This window comes from Canis lupus, chromosome 27 (genome assembly GCF_048164855.1).
Source record: "Canis lupus baileyi chromosome 27, mCanLup2.hap1, whole genome shotgun sequence".
In the NCBI taxonomy this organism is placed as follows: Eukaryota; Metazoa; Chordata; class Mammalia; order Carnivora; family Canidae; genus Canis; species Canis lupus.
The window spans coordinates 10731932-10747961 of NC_132864.1; the positions used below are offsets into that span (position 1 = coordinate 10731932).

Genomic DNA, 16030 nt, shown 5'->3' on the forward strand with positions numbered 1-16030 from the left:
GATTCAAGCCAATTATCCGGAATAATACAGAACTATCAGTTTCTGTTTCTTAATTGAGAGGTATAAGCTATTGATAAAGTCTCCTTACTTACAATAAATCAATCAGCTAATGGCAGACTTTATAAGGATAGATTGTTCTTAGGAAGGTGGTATGTTTGTATCCACTTTCTGTGTGGCTGTCCCGGTCAAGCTTAGTGACAAAGCAATTTCTGCGTCAGTGTGGTCTGTTTGGCTGAACGTCTGTCCTGTTCTAATTGCCTTAAATGTATGTGGCTGCATTTGCTAAATAAGCAGCCTCCATCATTACAGAACACAGATTGGCTCACAAAAAATTCAACAATGCACATGTTTAAGTGTTAAAAAGCGTACAAAAGCACATTGTAAGCTTTCACCAAGCCCAGCCACATTTTTATAATGGTGCCTCAGAATAAGGATTGAGTGTCTTTGGGCAGCAACATATTTTAAGTTTGATTGACATCAAAAGAATCTTAAAGGCAATTCTTTAAAATCCTTTTTTATTCTCTCTTATGTGTTTATACCCTTTTAAAATCAAATATCCCCAATTGCATCTGTGTGTATCTCAACTTTCTGACAAGGCCACTTAATTATCAGCAGCACTGACTGGAAATCTCCCCCTTATCAGCACAGAGGCTGCTTTCTTTGTGTGGCCAGCAGCCTCTAAAAAGCTTTTCAGAGCTAAATCCTAGTGCCAGGAGATTTTCGTCTTTCGGAAGGTCGCCTGTCATTGTAACTGGATTATCTGGCTATTAAACTGTGGTCCTTCCAGAATGCCAACACTCCAAAGAGATTGTGCTAGAAACTCAAGAGATAAGCAAGTGACTTTCTGTAAGTATAAACAAGCAGACTCCAGCCTTACTCCTAAAAAAGATGGGCATTCCAATGTGCCAATTATTTAATCTGCAAACAGCTACTGGGTGCCCACTCCATGCGGGAAACTGCCGAAACGTTAGCACCATACAGGATGACATTCATTAGAAGAGGATTTTAAATATGATGCTGTTGAGTTAAGTTGGGGTTTCCTTTTTTCTAATTTTGTAGTTGGAGAATTGCAGAAGATGGGACGGAAAAGACAGACCAAAGACTAAATATATTGCCTGCTTGTCATGGGGCGGAGGAATAGGACAATGTGAATTATAAACAAACAGGATGGAAATTCAGAAATATTAACACAGGATGAGATCACAGTTGATTGTTGTTTCTTTTTTCTTTTCTGTTTTGAACGGTTGTTAACTAATACATGGTTAAAAAACAAAATTAAAGTGCAAATATTAGCTATATTACTTATAATGCTTCTGCTCTAGCAGGATAAATACTTGCCCAACAGTAGCTTCAGTGAAAAGGACATGAATTGTTTTCTTCACAGAGAACTTGGGGTTTTGTGATTCTGTGACAATGTTCATGCTCTCCGTGATATCTCTGGGATTCAGCCGCTGTCCATCTTTCTTCTTTGTATCATTGGCACGTTGGCTCTTAATCCTCTTGACTGTCACTTCATTATATGATTATATGGCTGAAGAAGCTCCAACCATCACATGTGTGTATCCCAAGCAGGAGGGAAGCGGATGACAAAGTGGCTTTCATCTGAGAGGTTCCCATCAGAGATTCCTCCCCTGGCTGCAGCAGAGGCCAAGATAATGAATCTTTGATAAATGGGAGCTGGGTGAGCACAATTATCTGTGGCCAATCAGAACCCAAAGACTGTGGATGGGCATGTTGCACCTCAACAAATTCAAGATCTCATCAGCAAAGAAAAGGGGAGATTTACTGATGGACAGGCAGCAATGTTAGCCCCTGACTTACCACCCATCATGTCTAGAGCCCTAAAGATAAATAACCCTCATCTCCTAATTCTCACTGGAGCTCTTCTACGGTGGGTCAATATCCATAAGGAACATGACTTGAGATCTTTGATTCTGATTCTATTGGCTCAGCTTTCAACACTTCACATAAGAATGCATACTAGAACTCCATTTGTTCAGAGGACAAGTCATCAAAAGTGAATTCAAAGCTAATGTTATTCTGAATATTTGTTTGCTAATTTTGATCAGTGGTTCTGGGGATCTCAGCAAGCCTTCCCACTACTTGTATAAGGCTCTGTGAATTCTCTGGTAGAAAAGAGCCATGAGTTCTTAAGGCTGAGAACATTTGTCAAGAGAAATGAGAGAAAGTAGTTACTCTGCTCAAGGAGATCCTGTAGGAAAATATGTATCTTTCACAGGAATGTGGGAGAAAAAGAAATAGGGAACTATAGAGCAGAAATAGCAACTTCTGATCATTTCATCCACCAAAGCCACTTTTGGCAGAGATGTTCATGATTAGTCATCTCAATGCGGATGCCTCTGCTTTATGTTTAAGCTTTGGTTGTTCTGTGAGCAAAGTCTTCTCTCTAGATATCTGAAGTTTTTAAGACAAAGAATTTCCCTTAGTAGCCTTCTGTTCTGAAAACAAAAACAGGGCAAGAGAAGGAAAAATAGTACAGGGAGGACCTGATGCTACATCCATGGAATGAGGCTAAACGGGCTCTATTTCTTGTTAAAGAAAAAGGAAGAACATCCAGGATACAGTGGAGTGATTCAAGAGGTCACATTTTGCACACTCTGTAGTTCTGGAGACAGTACAGATGTGAAAACTGCTCAATAAATCCTCTGAGCCTGCTGTTCCTCCAAGGCCACTGGCCTTGGGGTTGTTGGCTATACAAGAGACCCTGTAACCTAACACACATCCTACCTTGCTTTGCCCTCATAAAGACATCGCTAGCACTCAATCAAGGTGATGTCCCCTTTGCTGCAGTTATTATCATAAAGCTCAGCTTTACTTCATCAACAGTGTATCTGGTGGCATTTCTTGGGTAGTTGATTGTTGACACCAGGAAGCCTAAGATCAGAGTCCTGGTTGCACATTTCAGATCTCTTGGAATCATAAATATACTCTTCCTTTTGAGGAGATCATAGCAACCCTACGTACCTCAACCATTGCTTTATGGCTTTGTATTTGAATTTTCTCATGTCATCCATGGAAATCTGGAATCCTTATTGATGGTGGATGGGAAAAGACTTATGATTTCAGTGCCTAGGGAGAGTAGAACTACCAGTTGAAGAAAGAAACAGGCTTTAAAGGACCCAGAAGAATAAAGCCCCTCAGAGATCTATACCCCATAACGCAAGACATAGAGATGAATTTCAGTTGAGCTACACTATCCTAAATGTCAAGCCAGCCTGCCCCATGCTGACTCCTAGGTGTCATTGTCCCATGTCCCCACAGAAAACTGAAGACATTCCTTTGTGGTGATTCCATGAAGGGCATGTGACTCACGCAGTCAATCTCATCCTGAAGAGGAAGCAAAGAGATATTTAACCTTTGAAAAGGTTAAATTTTCCTCGAAGCGATGAGAGGTCAGAAGATTCAACAAGATAAGAAGGAGTACCTTCTTAATGCTAAAGAAGACTATATCATAAAGAGAAGACTAGAAAAGGCAATGTTTAATCTGAACAGATCATGGATTAATGGAACCTCAGGCATCTCATAGGGTCACCACTTAGCTCACTGTACACACAAGACCCAAGGAAAAGACTGAGCCTGCCTGGATGGAGGAGGTCAACCATGAAAAGCAGATGCAAGAAGGGCTTTCCATGAATAACATGCTGGAAATCAGGAGTGTGCCAGATTCCCCACTGGCCCAGCTTGGCTCATCCGTGGCTCCTGGAAATGTTTAGATTCGTGATCCAGATTTAGGCAAAGAAACAGCCCTTGGCTACTTGTTGATTGGTCCTACCAGCAGGAACAGTGGTTCCTAGAGGGGTCTTGTGGTCCACGCCATTTGGGGTCTCACCCAGGACACAGACCTAAGGGCTAGAGCCCCATTGGGCATCTTCTCATACTTCCCATGTTGATTGAGGACAGTGCTCCTTGCGGGTTGCCTGTCAATTTGGTCTGTAGACTTAGTAGCTAAGACACTGCCAGAGTGGTGTTGCTTCTTGGGTCTGATCATTCTCATGTGTACATGGTTGTGAGTGTGCTTTTTTCATTTTATTTAGGTGCATCAGTTCCTGCCTGGTGGTACATGATTGTACCCTAAATCACAGAGCAGCATCCCTTTGCCTCTGCCCCAGGGTCCATATCACAGGTATAACAGAGCTCAGCAACTTACACATTTTAAGGCTGTAGTTGGACGCATTTGTTTTCCCTCTTAGCAGATTTTCCCTGTACATGTAAACATGCTGCACAGATTGTGGTGTTTGCTTCCAAAGTTCAATGCCAAATTGCTCATCTCTGGCCATTCCCCTTTGAAATCAATGAAGAATCTCTAAAAGACATGGTGTATATGGGAATGCTTCATCTCTTTTTAATTTACTATTACTGGTTCCTTATAGTAGCTACCATATACAGCCTGAGCAAGACCTGATTTGTTACTCTCCAAAACTCTTGGGACATTTTTTCCCTCAATATCAGAAAGTATACTAAGTGTTCAATAAAAATCAGTTAGTGCTAGTGCTACCATAAATGACATTTAAGTCCTTCATCTATTCGTTTGGCAACTCTCCCTTGCACATCACCTATGCACAAAGCCTCATGCTTACCATCCAAAGAGAAGGTATATTTGTTTCGAGTAAAGTTAATCTTGAGCTCAGTTTTTGAGATCGCAAGATATGGAGAGATGCTCAGGGCAGGACAAAGGAAGTTTAGACATGTTGCATGAATACCCAGAGCTTCCCTACTGTGCATTTAATTGTGGGGTTATATGAGATCATAGCAACCCTCCGTACCTCAACTATTGCTTTATGGCTTTGTATTTGAATTTTCTCAATTTATCTAGATCCCTCCTTTGTCATTGTCAAAGCTTAGTAGCACAGACTTCCAAGACTGTGAGTATATACACTCACTTCCCACTGGGAAGAGTAGCTTTTCCTATTACTTCTCCTTAAATTATACCCTTTAGGAGCCTGGAGGATAGTGGGAGGAAAGCTCAAAGGGTCTAATCATGGGAGTGTTCTAGTTTTGATCAGCTATTATTTATGTGACTGTGAGGGAAAATTAAAATTATTTAATCTTGTGGATAAACATTGATTTTTAAAACCATTGAACAGTATTTAGCCTCATCAGCCTGCATAAAAGAAATAATTTTGCATGTATAATATCAATGCGGCTAACGTACACTCAGGTTAAAGATACTATTTTGAGCTAATCACAAATAATACAAACTATCAAAAATGCAATTCACATTTCATTACATTTCATCACCCATCTTCCTAATGGCTGCTTAAGGCAGAGTGATATCGCACTGGAAAGCAGATCTTCTAGTGTACTTCCCCAGGTGTACGTCACTGATTCACCTACTCCTTCACTGTTTTGACAAAAGTAGACTGAGGACTAAGAGCCAGATATTTCATTAGGCTTATTCATATTTGTTTTCTAAATTCATATATGCTACTATTGTCACTTCACAGAAGAGAAGACTGAAAATTATAGAGTTTGAGTATAATTTCCCAGGAGCACTTTCATCACAAGATTCGAATCTTTTTTTTTTTTTTAAAGATTTTATTTACTTATTTGAGAAGAGAAAAAGAGCACACAGGCAAGAGGGGCAGAGGGAGAGAGAGAGAGAGAGAGAGAGAGAGAGAGAGAGAGAGAGAATCTCAATAGACTCCCTGCTGAGCATGGAGCCCCAAGAAGGGCTCAATCTCATGATCCTGAGATCATGACCTGAGCTAAAAGCAAGAGTGGGGTGCTCAACCAGCTGAGCCACCCAGAGGCCCCACAAGATTCAAATCTTGATCATTAGCTGCCTTTGCCACCAAGCCCTGGCAACCCCAGCATCCATTTACTCATTGCAAAGGGCCTGATGATGGATACTAGCTGTCTCCATCCATTATCCCCACTTGTCTTCCCTTGTTCCATTCTCCCCTCTTCCTTTGTTCCTTCTCTCTGTTGAAGAATCTATAAAATCGGTAACTCTTCAAAATGGGTTGAATGTAGCCCTTTATGGATCTTCCTTCCTATTGGATTTTGTTTTTGGAAATACAAATTTGGCCAAATGAGAGATCATCCCTGTTGATATTTTGCCTACGTGAAGCAAAACATCTCTACTTGCTGAAAGCTTTATTTTAAAATTCCAGGTCTACTCTATAGTTGGTGATGTGCTCCTGCAGAGGAAAGGTTTGATCTAGAGGTACATGTTTGGCATTTGCCATCATAATAATAGTCGCTTAAAAAGCACAAGAACGGGGGCACCTGGATGGCTCAGTGGGTAGAACATCTGACTCTTGATCTTGGGGTTGTGAGTCTAAGCCCCACACTGGGTGTAGAGATTACTTAAATTAATAAATAAATCTTTAGGGGCATCTGGGTGGCTCAGATGGTTAAAAGCGCCTGCCTTCACTTGGGTCATGATCTCGGGGTCCTGAGACCAAGCCCAAATCGGTCTCCCTGCTCAGTGAGGAGTCTGCTTCTCCCTCTCCCTCTGCCTGCCACACCCCCCCTTCTTGTGCTCTTTCTCTCTGTCTTTCTTGCAAATGAATAAAAAATAAATACATAAATCTTTAAAACAAAACATGAAAACAAATAAGATACTGAGAAAGTATATGCATTGAGAAGAGCAGGTGGCTGAAGCAAAAAATGACCAAAGAACCAGCCACCCCAAATCAAGCAAACCTTGGGACCAGCCTCATGTAAATGGGAGGCAGACCAGTGGAACCCTATGGGAGCTGGAGGAGGACAGGTGACATCAGAGAAGGTCCTAGGGCTTTAGGGATCCCAGGAAACACAGCAGAGGGCTACGAAGCCTAGGATGTTACATTTCAATTACCACGGTCAACATTTAACCTAAATCAATCTCTCAAAGCGGCCCATATGCCCACCACCAATGCCCATAGACCCCAGATTCTGGTCTCCAGCATCTGATCAGCCATAAGAATCCAGCACTCATGGGATAATAGCCGATTCTGAGCCTTGGGGCAAAAAAGTCAGGAGGTCTGCAGCTTGTCGATGTCAGCAGAAAGCCAGAATATGTTTTAAAACTTAAAGGCAATTCTAAAGGGGACGAGAACTTTAATTAAAGGTTTTTGCTGGCCCAGTTATGAAAATTTTGAGCATTTAAAAACCAGAGTACTCATGGTAATGGTTTATGGTTAATTGAAATAAAGTGACTCTGTGAAAGGCAATGAGTTAATTATATTCAGAGAAAAAAAATTGATTCAAAGGCAAAATATAATGGGATATTTTTATTTAAATAAGGGCATGGTATTTGTGCTGGCACATACATATGTGCATGTATGAATTTCATTTATCCTGCTAATCATATGGCTGCATATGTGTGTGAGACGAAATTAATTACATCAATTATATGGTGTTTTAGAATATACTGGAATGTACGTGCAGTAATAAATTTTATAGTAATTGTAATCTTTATGTATTTCCTAGTAGAGTCTATTAAGTAATTAAAAAAGAACAACCATTTAAAAATGTCATTTCATTTCTCTGAAGAAATTTAATGAATGTGGTACTGCATGTTCAAGAGCTTAAAATATTTTAAGTCATATATGTATGCATACATACACACACATTTGTATTTATATTTTTATATATAATCTAGACAGTCTGGATTATCAGATGCCCAGTTTAAGCAGGAAATTATCTCCAGTGACCAGACAGGTCTGAAAATGTCCACTTGATGTTTGGGGCCACAGGGCAAAGATTTACTTGATGGCAGGTTAAAGATGGAAGCCCAGAAGGTGAATGTCCTTGGAATGACCTTAGCCACTAAGACTGGAGAGGCAGACAGAGAGGTGGGTGGATCCCACTGTGTGTTCACAGAAATGTTTGGGAGAGGAAAAACTTGGGAGGAATGTGAAACACAAAGCAAGTAGCAGATGGATTAATCTAATCCGAAGCTGAAGCAGTCAGTCACCCTGTGTCCAGGGCCTTGGGCTGTGAGATCGTCCATGTGGAAGCAGAGTGTTCTCCATTATTGACAGAAAGTCACTTAACAAGGCACACCAAGGCGCTCCAAGTGGTGAGAGCATGTGGCTGCTCCTCAGACACCCTGTCCCAGCTGAAAATCTCCAACCTCCAAGTAACCTCCTTCCACTGGGGAGATAGCTTCACCAATGTTTGGAGAATAAATTCTAAGTTGCTTGGGATCTCCATTTTCCGGAAATACTAAAATTATATCCTTCGTAGCCCTTGAGACCCAGGAAAGCCTAGAATCGATAACAGTGGTGATGAATTCTATCAAACCTGCATATTTTATTTTTCTGTTAAGATAAGGAATAATTGGAGAACAGTCGTATTTGAAGTATTTATAGTGGTGAAGGTCATTTACCACAGAAGCAGCCGTGTTTCCCACTTAGAATGCGATTTGAAATCAATTTTTTTTTTTTGCCTTGCGATTTTAAGTTGAAAACTAAAAGAAATCTAGCTAAATACTAAGATCATAATGAAATGTTAAGGATAATTTGCTCATTTATTAAGTATATTATCCTTGTTTAAATACATAAGATAGTTTTGCTTATAAAATGACACTTGAACTGCTTAAAAAGAAAGCAGGTATATTAAATTTACAAATATAGTTTAAAATATGGAAAGAAATTTAATTAACTGATCTTTTAAAGAATCCCTTAAAATAAATGTTAAAATGTATTAGTTCTGCAGAGAGGATATTAGGATGTGTGAGTAGTAATGCAAGGCTTAAGGACAATCCTGTATTTGGGAATTTTGCTTTAATATTTTGATTATTAATTTAAAACCAAGTGGCCACAGATGATCTTTTCTCTGCATGAAAATCATCCGGAAGGCACCTGAGTGGCTCAGTCAGTTATGCCTCTAGCCTTAGTTTCAGCTCATGCCATGGTATTGGGGTTGTGGGAGATTGAGTCCCTAGTCTGGCTCCGTCCTTAGCACAGAGTCTGCTTGACGTTCTCTCTCCCTCTCCTTCTGGCCCTCTCCCCTCTCTCCCTCTCTCTCTCTTGCTCTCTCTAAAATAAATAAGTAAAATCCTTAAAAAAAAAAAAATCACCCTGAAGGTAGCAGTGCACAAGGACAGAGAGGACCCGCTGTCACTGAGCAGCCAGAAGGCTGTGTGGCAAGGGGCAGGGACCCAGGAACCCATCCACTGAACCAGAGTCAGCCCCAACATATCCAACATATCCATATCTCTCTCCTTGGAGTAAGCCTCATGGGACCAGGTAAATGGGGGACCCATGTGACTGCAGCCCCCCACCCCTGCTGTTTCAGATCACCAGAATGAGGAGGGGCACTCCTGGAGCCCCCTGCACAACTCAGCATCCCTGGTGGCGAGGAAGAACATGGGATCTGGGTGGACACATGGACTCCCCTCAGGCTTCATCTTCACAAACCGAATGACCTCTGGCAAGGGACTTACCTCAGTTCTGCATCTGTAAACTGCAGATTTACCCCCATAGGTCTATTGTGAAATTAGATGAAAAAAACCTTTAATTGTAAAGTGTTTGCACTAGTCCCTGGCATAAAGTGCTCAAAAGTTGGTGAAGCTAAAGGAGAGTGGAGGGGTGGTGACCCAGGGAAAGAAGGATGGAATGGAGTGCATTCAAACCCCTCCACCAATATTCTGCATCCGGGCATTCCCATGGCACCTACTACACACTGCTCTTAGCACTTCCATGGTTAGACACCGCCCTCTCAATCACCCCATGAAATGGGTGCTCTCTCTATCTCCATATCAAAGATGAGAAGTCAAGCTCAGAGAGGTTGAGTGGGCAGTCCAAGGTCACACTGGCCAACAGGCGGTCAAGGGGAAGTATGCCTTGGCTGGCTGGCTCCAGAGTCCCCATTCTCAACCACTCCCCGCTCCCTAGGCCATGTGAACTAAACACTTAATCCTCCCAGCAACCCCATGAGCTGGGCACCAGTATGGTCTCCAGTGTGTGCATGAAGAAATTGAAGCAGGAAGAGGTTAACTGGTTTCAAGGTAGAGAAAACTTCACCTGAGCTTAATATCACCGATGCTAGCAGCACCAGCAATAAGGATCAGCATGTACTGTGATGCATTATGTACCAGGCACTGTCCTAACCACTGTGCCTATCGTAGATACATTAACTTGCTACATCTTTTCAATTACTCCATGGCACGGATTCTATTATGACTTTACCTGTTGCCTGAGGCCAAGCATAAACATCAGAAATGGCTGCTGTAGGTGAGATAGGTGGTGAGGGGCAGAACAGAGACTCCACCCCAGGACAGGTTGGCTTCAGACCCTCCCTCAAAACCCCTGTGCTGTGCACAAGCACACACACACACACACACACACACATAATCACACAAGATACAATATTGAGCTATGTTCTTAACTGCTATTCTATATGTTAAAAGTCAAATCATTGGGCACCTGGGTGGCTCAGTCAGTGAAGCGTCTGACTTCGGCTCAGGTCATGATCTCAGGGTCCCGGGATCAAGCTCCATGTTGGGCTCCTTGCTCAGCGGAGAGTCTGCCTCTCCCTCTCCCTCTGCCCCTCCCCTTGCTCGTGTTCTCTCTCTCTCTCAAATAAATAAATAAAATATTTTTTAAAAAAGGTAAATCCTGGGACACCCAGATGGCTCAGTGGTTGAGCATCTGCCTTTGGCTCAGGTTGTGATCCTGGGGTCCTGGGATCGAGTCCCACATCAGGCTCCCCTCAGGGAGTGTCTCTACCTCTCTCTCTCTGTGTCTCCATGAATGAATAAATAAAATCTTTATAAAAAAGTTAAATTGTGAATTCTTCCAAACATAAAAATTTAGGATCTGTACTCTTCAACCCACAAATGTCCTATGAGGAGGGGGTGCTTTAAATTGCTTCTGGAGCCACTTTTCACAATTCTTTACTCCAAGAGAAACCTTAGCCAACACTAGTGAGTTTGACACCAGCATTTGCAGGATGTGGATTTGCTGTTTCTTTTTCTATTAAAAGGGAGTCCTCTTCGAGGCATCCCCAGGGTTGTTGGTTTTGTAAATAAAAATACAGGAGCTCAGTTAAGTTTGAATTTCAGATAAACAACAAATAATTTTTAACCTAAGTATGTCCCAAATTGCAGCCCAACCTATATCTTATCTGTTGACTGTATTTTTGATATAAATGTATCCCAAATTGTGTTGTGTGTCCTATCCTTTATCTAGTCACCCTGCCACTGAGCACTTGAGTGGAAATTTCACACAGAGTGAAGTGAGGGCTGCCACTTACTTCTTAAATTTTGTGTCAGAAATGGAGTTTAGCAATACAGGGCTCTCCTAAGTACATTATTTCCACCTCAAAACCATCTGACTTGCTCTGTTGGTCAAGTTTATGCCACATTCCGTTCTGCCAATTACAGAGAGTAGACCTACAGGAGTTTCCATCCCCAGAGAAAGCGGGTACCTGCAGAATCAGGGGAGAGACTCATTTGTTGTCAGTTTATCTCCTCAAAATGCACCCCACCTTAGATTCTTCTTTCCTGGGTAGTAATAGTAAAATACGCTAATTCAAGTACTTAGAAACCTCACCCTGCTGTGGTTCATCATGCAAAATTAGTTCTTTAGAAATAGGGCAAATTCTTCATTGAAATGAACTACCTTTGAGGAAGTGAATTTTTCTTGATATCTCACACTTCCTAGTAATAATTATAATTCCCATTATAATTATTCACTTGGTTGTGTGAACAGAACTATCCTATTATGTAAATTGTGTGCAATTGCTTAATAACATAAAAGAAGTTTTAATCCATCTGTTTTTCAGAGTAGAAATGACCTGATCTAAATATTTCTTTTTGACAGAGGTGAATTATTCTCAGCTAAGAATTAGGAAGAAGTAGCAGGTTGGAAAAGCTGAATATACACTTAATACTCCCGCTAGCAAGCAGAGAAGCTAGTTTTATTCAACTCACTGAACAAATGTGATATTAAGTGGGCTTCACCAAATATATATTGGGATAAAAAACAATGTCTATCTTTTAGTCCCATATGATTTAATGAAATTCATGCACCACTGATTTGTTATAAATTAGAGATTAGTGTCATTTTTGGGTTTGGTTTAAAATACAAGGTGCCAAAGATGAATTAACTTTACACATGTTCAGAGAAATTGTATTGGGTTCACCCAAGTAGAACAAAAGAGAGGTAGTTATTAAGGAAAGGGATAAAATCGGAGACAGAAGTTATCTGAAAGAAGCAGTGATCTGTTCAGATGTTACAGACAAGGAAGCTTAGAGAAAACACTTAAGAATTCACACACCCTAAGGAAGCCCCACCAGGCTTGGAGCTGATGATACTGTGGACCATTAGCCAGGGCTGAGAATCTCAAGAGCTTTCACAATCAAAGGATGAGCAACTGGCCACTCCATATATTCTCCTTTTCCTGTGTACTCAAATTTGAATGCACTGAGAGATCAGAGCAGAAATTTGACTAAGGATTCTGGGTTAAACCCATGGAACCGGAGAGTATGTTTATTGAAGGGTGTAGATCCTCCAAGCCCTGGCTAGTTGTTCCCATGTAGGAACAGTTCTCCCAGCTTCAAGAGACTCCAAAAATCTAGATTTTTATGTGAAAATTTCCAAAGTTTTCATCTTAGATACTAATACAACCAAAGTTTTAAAAAACTAAAACCATAGTGTGGAATAAGAAAACAAGGCTACAGATGAATCCAGGCTATTGATCATTAATTCGTTACCTTTACACAAGCTCACCGTGGGAAGTATTTTGTACAACATAACACCTGAGAGAGGCTGTACTTGCAGTGCCAATAGGAGGTGGGGGCTTTGGGCATCACAATTTCCTTGTTCTAGGAAGTTCTGCTGTGACACAGCAGGTTAGAATCCAGTGCCATAGGTTTGGTGCATGAATTCTCTTCCTTGGCCAGTCCTAGGTTCTCAGTTGCCTGCCTTGTCTCCTGGAGCTTCCCCGGGTTTTAATATTTGCCCCATTTTCCTTGTAATATGACTCTGGGCTAATTTTCTGGATTATCTGGGTCCTTGGAAAACAAGACAAATATTCATCCAAGGCAGAGGTTTTTAAGTGACCCAAAGCAAAGGAGACTTTGTTTAATTCGGAAAATCTCATTTAAAGAAATACTACAAATATCTTCAATACCCTGTTGGGAGAATTTCCCATCCCCTTGACTGGAGACACCAACTTTTGTCTAGCCCACCTCCTTAATGCTGGAATTAACAACATGCGGTATATTAAAAGAACAGTGGGCCAGGAATCATGAGGATTCAGTTCTAGTTCTGTGTCAAAAACCAGTAACTGGGTGACTTGGACATACCCTCTTCCCCTAAACTAATTAGACGAGTCACTGTTTCCATTCACAACCATGGCGAAGAGATTTTGGCATATCTCTGAATCCCATGATGGGACAGGCTTGTGCACATGCTGGTGGCACTCCCCGGGTATTTAGTCAAGTGCTAATCCAGGTGTGTTGCTCTGAAAGCATTTTGTAGATGTGACTAATACCCTTGCTCAACTGGCTTTAAATACAAGAGATTTTTATAGATGATCTGGACCGGGTCGACTTCATAAGCTAAAAGACCCTTAAAAAGCAGAGCTGAGGCTTCCCTGCCTATAGAACAGGAGTTTCAAGCTATGCCTGAGAGCTCCAGGCTGCCCCTCCTATGGCATGCCTCAAGGATTCCAGATTTCCACAGCCATCCCTATAGTTGTATATGCCCATTCCTTGGGGTCATCTTTCTCTCTTTTTTAAAAAGATTTTATTTATTTATGAGAGACAGAGAGAGAGGCAGAGACATGCGCAGAGGGAGAAGCAGGCTCCATGCAGGGAGCCTGAAGTGGGACTCCATCCCAGGTCACCGAGATCATGCCCTGAGCCGAAGGCAGATGCTCAACCACTGAGCAACCCAAGCGCCCAGGGATCTCTTAATATACACTCCCTATTGCTTCTGTCCTCTGGTTCATGCCTGCCTGGCATACATGTGTTATTATTTACTTAATATAAATACATATATTTACGTATGGTCACCGAAAAAAAACTGTAAATATATTTACTTTAAAAGTAAGATTCACATGACAACTCTAAAGTAGAAGTGGGCATAATCTGATATCCAAGCATCAGTTGGGGTTTCAGTGAGAAACGGGACACTCAAATAAGGATTAATCGGGGCACCTGGCTCAGTTGGTTGAGCATCTGCCTTTGGCTCAAGTCATGATCTCAGGGTTCTGGGATTGAGTTCTGTGTCAGGCTCTCAGCTCAGGGGATAGTCTCCATCCCCCTGCTTGTGCTCTCTCTCTTGCTCTCATTCTCTCTCTGTCAAATAGACATATAAAATATTTTTCTTTTAAAAAAGATTTTATTTATTTATTCATGAGACACAGAGAGAGAGAGAGAGACCGGCAGAGAGACAGGCAGAGGGAGAAGCAGGCTCCATGCAGGGAGCCCGATGCAGGACTCGATCCAGGGACTCCAGGATCAGGCCCTGGGCTGAAGGTGGTGCTAAACCACTGGGCCACCTGGGCTGCCATATAAAATCTTTTTTTTTTAAAGGATTGATCAAAGAAGGATTTATTTACCAAACAAACAAACAAACAACCAAAAAAAAAAAAAAAAACTATTCACAGGTCAGGTGAGGTGTTCCAGAACCACAAGAGAAAGCACAGGACCCTGGTCTCGGGCAGGGAGATCGCTCAAGTCTGCTCCCTGGTGGGCTTTTGGTTCCTGCATCTCCAAGAAGCTGCCTCCACCTTCACCTGTGGTCACAGGTAGAGGTGGGGTGGGGAATGGGAAGACATGATGGTGGTCAAGTGTGAATTAACAATATCTACATGAAATTCTTTTTCTCCCTTGCTTCACTGCCAGTGAGATAAAACCTTCGAGGTTCACGAGGTTCTAAGAGGCATCTAACCACACACACAAACACAGACACAAACTCGCCCCCAGACGGATGGCCATGGAAGGTAAGGAGCCTACACTCAGTCCAGGGAAGGTGCTCTTGTCATGCTCTCGGTTGGGGGCAGATGTCTGCTAAATGGGCTGGTCTTCACTTACCCCCGAATCTGTATTTGTCTACACAGTGGAGTATGGGTTCCTACCAGACCTCATCTGTTCCTACCAGACCTCCCCTGAGCCCGATGCCACAGACAAAGCAGGTGCTCAGTCAGTGCTGCTTGTCTGAAAGGATGTAGGTGGGTGTCTCCCTATCATTCCCCCATTTATGATTTCCTAGAAGGCAGGATCTGTTGCCGTCCTGTTATGTAAATGAGCTAAAGGGGGTTCCTGCAGATTGGTCCCTAGACCTAGACAGAGCATTTCTTCACAGCAGGCTGGGACGCATTAGCTCAAAAACCTGCCGGCAATGGACTAAAATTTTTATACAACCAATTGTTTTAAGTGTAGCCTAAATAAGTGCGTTTTAGCTATTTACAGCTTGCTTGCTTTCCATATGCCACAAAACTGCACCCACATCTGCTCGCCATAGATAAGATAAACCCCGGAGCCCCAGACTTCAAGCAGCTGCTGGCCCTTGGAGCTCTCTGACCAAGACTCCTGCCGTGCTGCTGAGCAACATCACCTGGACACACCAGCCGTCTCTGCAGAGCTTCCTGGTTCTCCTCCCCTTCTGGATAGTGGCCCCCAAACCGTATCCTCTGGATGGTTGCGTGCAGTGAGGGGCTTTTGCTTGCAAACCTATGAGCGTCCCCCAAATAAACCCATTGTGTGCTACTGCCACCTGGTGGTCAGATGCTTTCCCTAGCTCAGCCCCCAAATCTCTTGAACTCGTGAGCATGGAGCCCAGTGGCCCTCACTGCCTATGAACTGAGGGGAATTATTCCACTGCCCTACTTTACAGAGTAAATTCGCAATCTGTGCTTGTTGTGTGAATGAATGGGCAGAGGGGTAGATAGTTGAGTCTCTGTCCGTCTGTAATCCCTACAAAACCTGTCCTCATTAGGGTGTCTCCAGGGACAATCTTCTGCCATCACCACCCTGGAACCCTGGGACAACCTCCCACTGGCCAATCAGTGCTTAATGCATCCAAGTGATCCTAGATTTTTGGTAAAAGAAGGACAGGGATAGAGC

General features: G+C 42.3%; 1 long non-coding RNA gene across 2 annotated transcripts in view; it reads left to right on the forward strand.

Annotated features, from left to right (window-relative positions):
* Positions 1 to 16030, forward strand: part of LOC140619167 (uncharacterized) — a 28424-nt gene that overhangs the window by 2632 nt on the left and 9762 nt on the right. The window contains exon 2 of one of the 2 annotated variants that reach the window (XR_012019098.1): positions 14810 to 14907. The exons of the other annotated variant lie outside the window; for it this stretch is intronic. This is a non-coding gene — a long non-coding RNA (uncharacterized lncRNA). The remainder of the gene's footprint in view (positions 1 to 14809; positions 14908 to 16030) is intronic. 2 annotated transcript variants of the gene reach the window in all.